Source organism: Galeopterus variegatus, unplaced genomic scaffold, assembly GCF_000696425.1.
Source record: "Galeopterus variegatus unplaced genomic scaffold, G_variegatus-3.0.2 Scaffold82, whole genome shotgun sequence".
NCBI lineage: Eukaryota > Metazoa > Chordata > Mammalia > Dermoptera > Cynocephalidae > Galeopterus > Galeopterus variegatus.
In genome coordinates this window covers 482,489-494,318 of record NW_007726193.1, presented here as the reverse complement: position 1 = coordinate 494,318, position 11,830 = coordinate 482,489, and positions in this window count along the sequence as shown.

Genomic DNA, 11,830 nt, shown 5'->3' with positions numbered 1-11,830 from the left:
ATCCAAAGACTGTTCTGGCCCCTAATGCAGTGTAGCCTTTGCTAGCCACTCATTTCATTACTTTTTGTTTTCAAATGCCAAGGTGAGAGAATGGACTCACTAACCTGATCCTGGATGTCACATTCACCTTCTCTGTGAACAGGCAGCATCCTAAAAGTCCCAAATCTCCTTCTTCGTGTTTTGGGGCTCAGAACAGCTTTATTCAACCCAGCATCTTTCTAATCCCCGCGCTGTATACATAAACCTGGAAAAATGCTTTTCCCTGCCCAATCTTCTCTCAAATGTAAACATATCACTTTGGGGGAGAGGGAAGACCCCAGTCTTAGGACACATGGACAAATCCATTTTGGACAAAATGTCTGGACAAAGACCCTTATTTGGAAAGTTGAATTAACTCTGATCATGACACAGTTAGTCAGAGAAAATGGCAGTAGCCCAAGAGTTAAGAACTTCCACAACAGGCTTCCATATCAAACACAGGAGGTAAGTAAGAGTACAGCTCAGGGAACAAAAAATGAAACACTGTGAGGCAGGGATAAAGTTCTCCAAGTAATTGTTCATGTTGGAAACTTTTGTTTAGTGACCGTTTTATTGAAATAAAATTCACATACCATACAATTTTCACCCACTTAAAGTGTACAATTCAATGACTTTTAGAATATTGATTTGTGCACCCATTATCACAATTTTGGAAAATTTTCATCACCCCAAAGAGAAGCCCTTGCACCCATTAGCCATTCCCCCGGCCCCAACCTACTAATTCGCCACAAAACTAGGCAACCACTAATCTACTTTCTGTCTCTATATAGATTTGCCTGTTCTGGGCATTTCACATAAATGCAATCATGATTTGTAACTGGCTTCTTGTCTTTAAAGCATAGTGTTTTTAAAGTTCATTCATGTTGTAATATGTATCAGCACTTCATTCCTTTTCATGGCTGAATATCATTCCATTGCATGGATATACCACATTGTTATTTATCCATTCATCCACTGATGGACACTTGGGTTGTTTCCACTTTTTTGGCTATTATGAATAATGCTGCTAAGAACATTTGTGTACAAGTTTTTGTGTGGATGTATGTTTTCATTTCTCTTGGGTGTACCCCTAGGAGTGCAACTGCCAAGTCACATGATAACTTTACGTTTAACCTTTTGAGGAATAACTTTCCCAGGTGGCTGCTCCATTTTACATTCCCACCAGCCAGTGTACGAAGGTTCCAATTTCTCCACATCCTTAGCAATATTTATTATTACCTAGCTTTGATTATAGCCATCTTAGTATGTATGAAGTGGTATCTCATTGTGGTTTTTTTTTTTTGTTAAATTTTTATTTTGTCAATATACAATGTATATGATTATTATGGCCCATCACCGACACCTCCAGTGTCATCTCTAGTCACTTTTCTCAATGAACACTCTATTCCAGTACTAGTCATTTTATTACTCACTGTCCTTTCAATAAACTGTTTTTCATGCTTCTTTTGTTGGGTCAAGTGGTGCCTGGTGTTGAGAATACCATGACAGGTGAGTGTTAATACTATTATGGGCAACTAAGAAACCTATTCAGCCAATGTTACCAACAATACCACCATTACTATTATTATTTACTGTGGCAGGATCATGCATTTAACTCATATTTTAACTTATTTGTACAGAGAAATCTTACGTATGATTAATCTTGTCTCCTTATTGAGTTCCATCCTTTAGGTAGTAGGAACCTTTGTCTTAAGTCCCCCTCTCTCCACAGAAGACTAAATGTTCAATCTTGTTTAAACATTAATCCAGTCCTATAATTTAAATACTTCATGTAGGTAATATTCTGTTTGAGGAACCTCCAAACCATTTTCCATAGGGGTTGCACCATTTTGCATTCCCACCAACAATGTATGAGAGTTCCTTTTTCTCCGCAACCACGCCAGCATTTATCTTTCAGCGTCTTTTGGATTTTGGCCATCCTAACTGGGGTGAGATGGTATCTCAGTGTGGTTTTGATTTGCATTTCCCTAATGACGTTGAGCATCTTTTCATGTGTTTACTGGCCATTTGTATATCTTCTTTGGAGAAATTTCTATTCAGATCCTTTGCCCATTTTAAAATTAGCTTACAACTTATTGAGTTGTAAGAGTTCTTTGTATATTCTAGATGCAATTCCCTTATAAAATATATAATTTGCAATATTTTCTCCCATTCTGTGCATTACTTTTGTTACTCCCTTGACAGAGTCCTTTGAAGCATAAAATTTAAAAAATTTTGATGAAGTCCAATTATTTTTTTCTTTTTGGTTGCTTGTGCTTTTGGTGTCGTATTTGAGAAACCACTGCCAAATCCAAGGTCATGAAGATTTACCCCAATGTTTTCCTCTAAGTGTTCTATGTTCTACCTCTTACATTTAGATCTTTGATTCATTGTGAGTTAATTTTTGTATATGGTATGTGACAGGGCTCCAGCGTCATTCTTTTGCATGTGGATATCCAGTTGTCCCAGCACCACCACTGAATGGTCTTGGCACCCTTGTCCAAATCAATTGACCATAAATGTGAAGGTTTACTTCTGGACTCACAATTTATTACTTCACTGTCTTCATTACTGTAGTTTGATAGTAAGTTTTGAAATTGGGATGTGTGAGTTCTCCAACTTTGTCCTTCTTCAAGATTGTTTTGGCTATTCTGGGTCCCTTGAATTTCCATATGAATTTTAGGACCAACTTGTCAATTTCTGCAAAGAAACCAGCTGGGATATCACATTGGAAAGTGCTCAATACTTCAGAATTTAGTAAACAACGAGATATTGAGATCCATAAAACATTTGTGCATTATTTGCTTCTGACAGCATACTAATTATTTACTTCATTCAATTCATGACAGAATGTATTAAAAAAAAAAAAAAACTTTTATTGAAGGAAATCTGAAGCCTAAGAGAATCGTGCTGTTAAACACACAAACTGTGTTTGGAGTATCATTTCTTTTGTGGGGGAAACTTTTAATTAAAAAAATATAATGTAGCAAAAACTCACTCTTACCTTATTTTAACATGTTTCCTTTATTTTTAGAAATGCTGGAGTGTGGTCTACACTTGGAGATTTTTTTTTAATTGTGGTAAAACATACACAACATTTTGCAGATTTTTAAATAATTAAATGAAATGTTATAAACAAAGAAGTAATCATTAAGTGTTGCCAATATCAAGAAAAAAATCTGAGCTAATTCTGGTACTCAGTGTGGGAGGAGGTCACTTGGACAAAGCAAAGGTATTTCAAAATAGAGGTACTGCTATAAATCCATTCTCAGAGCCCAGAAAATTGTACCCCTTAAAGTGAGCTTTTGGACAAATGCTGTCTCTTCCCCCTGTAATCCCAAGACTAGCTCCAAGCTGTGCTGTTCTTAACCCCAACCACCTTATAGGACTGATATGAAGATCAAATAGGGTACATGCATCTAAAGTGTTTAGCAGCCACCCAATGAGCTCTCTGGAACTGGCATCAAGATTTAGTGACATTCCTTCTCAACTTCATGGAGCTGCTGCACAAATAATAACAATAATGTTATAATAGCTAATATTTATTGAGCCTCAAGTGTTTTGCAAGTTATCATCTCATTAGATTCTCACAACAACCCTATGAGGTAGGTACTATGATTATCTTCACTTACAGATAAGGAAACTAAAGCAAATAGAAGTTAAGTACCTTGCCTCAAGTCATATGAGATGTAGGTGATGGAGCCAGGACTCTACTCAGGCAATCTGACTCCAGATCCTAAGCTATTAACCACTTCACCAGCCTCTGGACCTCCAGTGACTTGTTTCAATGAAATGTTCCATTCTCAAATCAAATCAATTACCACCTGCTGGGAGATGGAATGGAACGTGGTATGTGAATTGTTGTGAACTTTTAGAAAAGAATGTCATATATTGTGAGGGCTCATCATTACATGCTCCAATTAGTATATTTATCCCATCAATAAAGACAGCCTTTTCTAAGTCTGTTATCCTTTTCCTTCACTTGACTAAGTTGCCTTTATTTCTGCACCTAGAGTCCCTTCAGGCAACCCTTTTATATACTCTGTTGGAAACTGTTTGAAAATTTGAACTTTGGTGTTAGTTGAATAAACAATATCTGAATGTGACCATCATTACATTCCATGTCAGTTTCTGTACATAGAGATGAAGTAACTTTAACAGTGTTTAAGGGTATAGGCTTTACAGGAAACACATTTGGCTTCAAATCCTAGTGTTGCCATTTCCAAACTCGGTGACCTTGGCAAGTTATCGACAAAACGGGGGTAATAATAGTACCCACTTCATTGGGTTGTTGCGAAAAGTCAATGTAATAATGTGTAAAACACTTGGCACTGTGCCTGGCCATAGTAAGTGCTACGAGCATTAAAAAAGCTATAAGCCCCAGATACTTTGATTCAGTCTTGATAAAAGTATAGTTGAAATCACAGGCCACAAGTTTCCATGCCACTTAAGGAGACACTCAGAGAGAAGAAGTGGTTGATATAGTGCTTTTAAGAATGCAAAGCACTGAGTTCTAGCTCCTACCCTTTGCTTAGAAAGATAAAGAAAACTGAAGAATATTTCATATATAAGTTACCATGAAATTTAAGTTGTTTCCCCCAATTGTGCATTTACTCAGTTGGTTTTACACTAAATGACAAAAGTGAGGGCCTAAAACAGGGGTCAGTGACCTATGGCTGTTCTTGTAAACAGAATTTTATGGGACCACAGCCATACTCACTCATTTGCATATCATCTATGCTGCTTTTGCACTACAACAGCAGAGTAGTGGTGACAAAGACCTGACGGCCCACAGAGGTCTTTACCATCTGGCTCATTACAGAAAAAGTTCGCCACTCCCTGTTTTAGTGCAAGAAGAAACCCTCATTAGGCTGTCCATCTTTGCTTTCTCCACAGCACCAAGCATGAGGTTGCCATCTCTTCCCATCCTCCTCAAACCACTGAGTGAGTGTCTAACAATGTGCAAAGGTGACAACACTTGAGTGTAAAAGAAAACAAAGTTTTCAAAATGCTGTAAGAGGGAAAAAGCTTTAAAAATAGGAAAAAACTTATCAATATCATTAAGTAACAGGACTTGCCTTGCTTTACATTAGTTTCTGTCCCGTAAACTGATTACATCTTCAAAGGTCCATTATCCCATATTTGAATTTGAATGCGTTCTTTCTTAACAAAGAAAGAACTAAAATGGAGCTGCTTGCTGCTTAAACATGAAGGACCACAGTGCTCAAGATTGGGATAGCCTGGCAGTCACATCAGTCAGTGCAAAATCTGCATTTTATTAAAGACATTTGGGAAGATCCATTCAAAAATACATTGTGCTCAGTAAAAATTAACCATTTCATGCTGATAATGAAGGTTACCACGGAATAGATATTTGTATAATATTTACAGCAACAATAGAAATTTTACAGAAGTTTAGAATAGAATACATGCCAGAAAAAACTTGATAAGATGTACCAACACATGATACAAAGAGTTATAGAAACGCTTTACAAATGGTTCATAATTAGCTTGTGAGGAATTTAAGAATTCAACACTTTAAATTCAGTTTGGATTCAAAAATTAAAAAGATTAACAACCACGTCACACCCTTGCCACAGTAAAAAGTATGGAATTACACTTTATATAATGGATTATAAAGTCTGTGCAATTAGGAATTTTCACTGATTCTTCATCTACCACAAATTGGATGTCACATCTTTCTGGCTTATCCCTGTTTTTGTTTTCAAGAATGAACAGGGTCTCAATGTCACCCTGCCCTGTGTCTTCCCAGACACCACGTTTAAACTTACTAGAGATTGAAGAAGCTCTGAATAGTTGTCCAAGTATATACAGAATAACTACCTGAATTTAAAATGGCACAAAGTAATTCTTGGAGATAGGAATTTGGGGCAACTCTTTTGTTTGGTTTGTTCCTGTTAATCCAAGTTTACAGTGACAATTTACTTCTTTTAACCACCGCATTACCCATCCAGCCTGACTCAATCGGTGACCAAAGAGTAAACAAGGAGAGGGAAATTGATGACTAGAATCAATTGTACATCTCTAGTGAAAACAGATTTTCTGCAAGCTTTGCTTTCCATTTTGGAAAATCTAAGCTGTTGTGGAGAACTTACAAACTCTCTAGGAGGAAAAGCATTGTTCTTTTCATGAAACTCTACAGAGTTTGAACTGGAGCTTTTGACAACTCTGGCAATAAACACGTTAGTCCCACAACAGGGACAAAAGTCAAGGCATCTACCTTTTCTATTCCTGGGTTTCTTCTGATTAGACCTGAAGCAGGGCACTAGGACAAGCTTGTCTACGCCTGAAATGAATCAGATCAGTATTTTGGGAAAGTAAAATCCCCAACCAAAGGACGTCCTGAGGAATTCTTAGCAGTCTGTCAAAACAGAGGGGATGGAGGAACAGATAAGGCCTCTTTCTCCCTGATACTCTGCGTTGGAAGAGTAGCGAACAAGGCAACTTCTAATCTGCATACAACAAGGAGACCGATTTTCAGATTCCAAAGGAGGATCAAAATATGACCCAAGGATCAAATGGGATTTAGAGAGCTTAACCTCATGGGAAATGAAGGGCCTTACAAGTGAAACCAGTTTCACTGCTGTGGTTCTGCGGGCCCTACAAATCCAGCATACAGACTATTACAAAATTTTTCTGGCAAAACAAGAGACAAACTTCCCTTAAATTTGGGAGTAAACAGTTGATGAATGAAAATGCAAGGCAGGTCATGATCTTATTTAGTAGCTTACAGGAAATACACAGAAAGGTGGAGTCAGGACTAGGCCTAAGGCTGATGAATTAACAAAGCACTGTGGGAAATGAAGATCCACGTAATTGGCTCGTACAAAAGTTTACCATCTTGTATAGTACATTCAATTAAAAAAAACAAAAAGAATCAAATGGGGCAGCAGGCCCAGAGTTTCCCAGCCACCTTACTGGTCCCACATTGTGTGTATACAGACAGATGAGGGATTTCATTTTCTTGCCTGGTTTCTTACTCATGGTTTCTGAGACAGAATTCTTTAATCAGCTGAATTAGACCTCTAGATATTCTCTATCTCAGCTGATCAAGAAGCAAAAGGAAGAAATCGTAATCACTTCCAAGGTTGTTTTTTGTTTTCTGTTTTTGTAAGTGGCCTTTTAAGTCTCTAAGAGGACCTTCTCGTGCAATTCTGGGCCTGGGGACTAGCGACAGAATGCTCACAGCACTTTGTACTGTCTTTCCTGCAGCCCCTTTCAAAGAAACCAGAATTATTATTTTTTAAACCATAAATAAGTTTTCTCTGCCTACACACTTTATTAGTGATGAGCTGAAGGAGGCAAGGAAATATTTTCTAACTTGGTTCAGTGTATCATTATACATTCCCAGTTCAAAAAAGTATGAATCTGTGGATTTTAGTACCCACGTGGAGTTCAATATTCCACTATAACGCAGGAGGTAACAACCTACTAGATATAAAAGCAATGCTCTCCAGAAAATGTGTTCTGACCAGGAGAGAATATGCAGATTTACTGAGTCCCAGATGAGCTCTAGCAATGAATCACAATGAGCTATTGCCCTTGCTGAAAGAGTTCGGACACCACCAGGACCTAGGTGAACAGAAATGGACAGATCCTTCTACACATTTGAAAAGTAATCCTCTGGCCTTTGAAAAAAAGTTGTATACTTATGAGTCATTCTCAATACATGGCTAGAAGAAAAATAAATGGCTTTTTTCCTTATTTACTCTAAAAACTACTTTAAGAGGTGAAGATACTATGATATTAACTAAGAGGTGCTGGGAAGGGAAACGGGATAGTGTTTCCTAGTGTAGTCCACTAATTTTCAGATTAGGAACATGCTAAACTGGCTAATTCTACAATCACAACATACTTTATAATACACAGCGTGACTAGAGACTGACCAGCATAGTTCTGAGCTTAGAATTAAAGTACAACTGCATATGGTGAATCTTAAAGCATGTTTTAACCAAAGCACACACCACAAATACTTCTATAACAGCCACATCACAACCACCAATAAAGTTTTTTGTTTCTAATCGGTCTGTCATATGCTAATATTCGTAAAGAGCTATTAAATGACTTGAATAAAAAACAAAGACATTTTCTTTCGGGAGACACAGCTAAAAGCCATGGATGCCTTTGAGCAGTTGGTAAAAATCATGCCAATCTGCCAGGCTGTTGCTTGCTTCTAAATACAAGCCTCATGGCTCTATGAAAGATTTTCTAAGAATGCTAACCTAAAATTTAAGTTCTCAAACACCAACAAAGTAACTCTGGTCTTTTCCCAAATTATGCACCTTTTAGCAGGCCCAAGACAATGGAAACGAACAACAGGATTTCAAGGATTCAAGAATAGTGGCAGAAGACTCTTTCAGGAAATGTGATGTTGAAGAATTCACACCTGCAGTTATGTAACTTGGAAGAACAAGGCTAGAGCCAAGCTCTGCAGGCTGGTGGGCTTGGAATGGTGTAGGGCAGGGTTTCTCAACCTCAGTACTAGTGATGTTTGGGGCTGGACCATTCTTTGTTTGGGGGGCTATCCAGTGCACTGTAAGATGTTCACAGCAACATCCCTGGCCTCTACCTACTGGATGCCAGTAGCACATACCACCCCCAGTTGACAACCAAATGTCTCCAGACATTGCCAAACGTGCCCTGGGAGGCAAAATCGCCCCTGATTGAGAACCGCTGCTGTAGAGACAGCTCACTTGAGCCCCTTAGCCTGGAGCACTTCTTTTTGGTCTTGGGCTCTGAAGAGAGGGCTAAACTTCAGATCAAGACCAAACAAGGTTCAGTTAAAGTTCATTTAGAACTTTAGAGAAGGAAAAATAGGATGGTGGAGAAGTAAAAGTAGAAAAAGAGTGAAGCAGAGGCTTTTTTTCCCCCCTAAAAGATCAGCAATACTTTCATAAAGCAAAGTAATTCATAAGCCTTCATTCACTCTTTTTATCCTTTAGAAAGTTAGGGTAGATAATAGAACATGGACGTCATAAATTCCCTTCCTAAAGAAAGCACAAATTTGTGACTTTAAATCAAGTCCTTCCTATCACAGATGGCAATCTTTGTGAGGTCAATAATTCTTCATCAACCAGAGGGGAAAACTACAGTTAAAAGCTTAGAGAGGGCCCATTAGATCTGAGAGAAAACTACCAACCCCTTTGTGAGCAGGAAGAGAATTAGTTAGAAATGCGGATTGTAGTTCACTTACAGCTTACTGAGGACCAATGAAAAGTCAGAACAGACAAAAGCTGAGAAGAGGATAAAAGAGCTACCTCAAAAAACACTAGTTGAAAACATTGTAGATATTTTCTGGCTCAAATCTGGGAATGTACAAAAAGTACGTATTGACTCTTCATCAGTTAGGTTTACTTTGCTCTTAGGTAGAAGGCAATTATTCTATAGCCCTTCATTGAAGAACCATCATAAATACACATGTTCTGCAAACATCTGAGATCCCAGTGTTCGCAAGGATGACAACATGGGAAACCAGCCCCTAGGTGACAACGAGCCTCGAATGCCACAATATGGCAATGGGACCGCGCAGTGCCTAAGCATACAGCACAGTGAGAAGTCTTTCCAGAAGAAAATATGTAATTTCTTGTTTGCAAAGGGGAATACAAGGTACAGATCTATTATGAAAAAGAAGAGTTAAATATACACCCTTTAATTAGTATCCAGGCAAAAACTGCTGAGGGTCCACCTCATTTATATAACCAAGAAGTTGCCTGGGAAAAGCCAGAATTCAGAACTACCCAAACAGTACTGAACTGGTGAAAGAAACAAGATAGAAAAAGAACTGAAGAGCATGCAAAACTATTGATTTGAATCAAATGGTTTCAATGATAGTACCCAGTTGAGTTTCATTTTAGTGCCTATTACACTTATTAAAATTAAATAAAAAGCACCTTAAAATGACCTCTATATATAATCAATACACATCATTATAGTATTTATATAAAAATGCAATATGCACACAATTTAAGCTTCAAAGAAACTGAGACCTTTTTCTCCATAATCTTCATAATCATCAGAGCTATGATTCTCAAAATCTTCGGGGAAGGTTAACAGTAACTCAGCACATTTCAATTACAGCTGTCTTAATTCAGGGGTTGACACTCTCAGAATTCTGGAACAAGCGATTAATACTGAGAAGTTACCTCTTTGAGGAGTAAGAGGGACCGTTAAAAACATTATTGCTAAGAAACTACTTCCAAAAGTCTAATACTACTGATATCAAGGATGGCCCAGAGACACTGCGATATAACACTTACTGGCCAAAGGCCTTGATGATACTTGAGAGTAACTTGGGAGTTGAAAGAGATATAATGAGGGAAAGATAGATCCTGTTCTCTCTCTCTCTCTCTCTCTGTGTGTGTGTGTGTGTGTGTGTGTGAACCTTGTTATAAATGGAAAGTCCCAGTAAGAAAAATGGATATAGCAATTTTCTCTACATCTGGAATTGCTTCAGGAGCCTTTAAAACATATTGGAAAGAGCAATAACAAAAAAGAAAGCATTTCGAAATAGAAACGCCACACATGAATCTCACACTCCACCAGCCAAGAGTCTCCAGGACAGTGGACAGTATTCATGAGCATAGAGCTGGTTTGCAAAATCTGCAGACAGGTGCCTCTTACAACCTCACAAGGAATGTTCACTGGCAAATCTTTGGTCTATACTCTACACTAATGCTAAGTGGAAGAGCACATTCTCCTGCAAAGACCCACGAGTTACCCTCAATCTATTCTCCCCGTGCATGCAAGTAATGTCCCTGGACACAAACAGGAGCCAAGTGTGTGAGGACAGAAACGAGGCCTGCTGGGATTCTCACTGGCCTATCCCACTTTCTTCCCCTGCAGATTTGGAAAGAGATGCTGCATCTCGTCTGCTACCAAGGATCATGTCTCAAGGCTACTGCTCGGGCCTAAAAGTTGAGCAAGGTTTATACTGTTACAGTCACATGTAGCCACAATTCAACTCCCTTTATTAGAATTATAATACTTACTTCATATCACAAATGTATAAAAATATGGCAGATAGTGTCATAACGATACTTTCTTTAAATGATTATATTTATAAAACAGACAGATATTTACCATATATATATATATTTATATATAGAATAAAATACTCCTGATGCAATATATAAATGTTACTGTTTAGTTTTTATAGAAACTACTGTAGCTGTCCCACTGCTTCACAATGTTCCAAACAGCTCAAAATAACTTTACATTATAACATAAAAGGTATGATTGTAACAGTACAATATTAATTATAAATAAATGTTACAAATCCTATCAAATATGGAAGTTTAGAAAACAATTTAAGACATACAGTTTATCTGCTAACCCTTCGAAGGGATACTCTTGGATTACAATTAACCCCACATTTAGTCTAAGCAGAAGAAAATACGTGATAAGGGCATCGGTCAACATGAATTTTTCTATCCCTTGCAGTTCCAGGACACATCCTGGCTTCCCAAGTTCAACAGAGATTGCACTAAAGCTGGAATGTAAGGGGGAGAAACGGGCAAGAATTTCTTCTTCCTCCATGGCACACTCTATCCATTCTCACCCAAGACCTGTGGGGAGTGGTGGTCCCTAAGGAACCCCTGTGGCTCTAAGATCCCTGACTAGCATTTGCAGCTGTGAGGAGCCAGGCGGCCCCACACATGCAATATTGCACACACCTTCATAAAGCTGAAAATACTGGCTCACCACCCTGGCCCAGCCCATTCCCCAGCCCACCCCACCCTTCCCCTCCCACCTGGCTTGCCCACCCTCCCCGCCCCCCCCACCCCCCCACCAC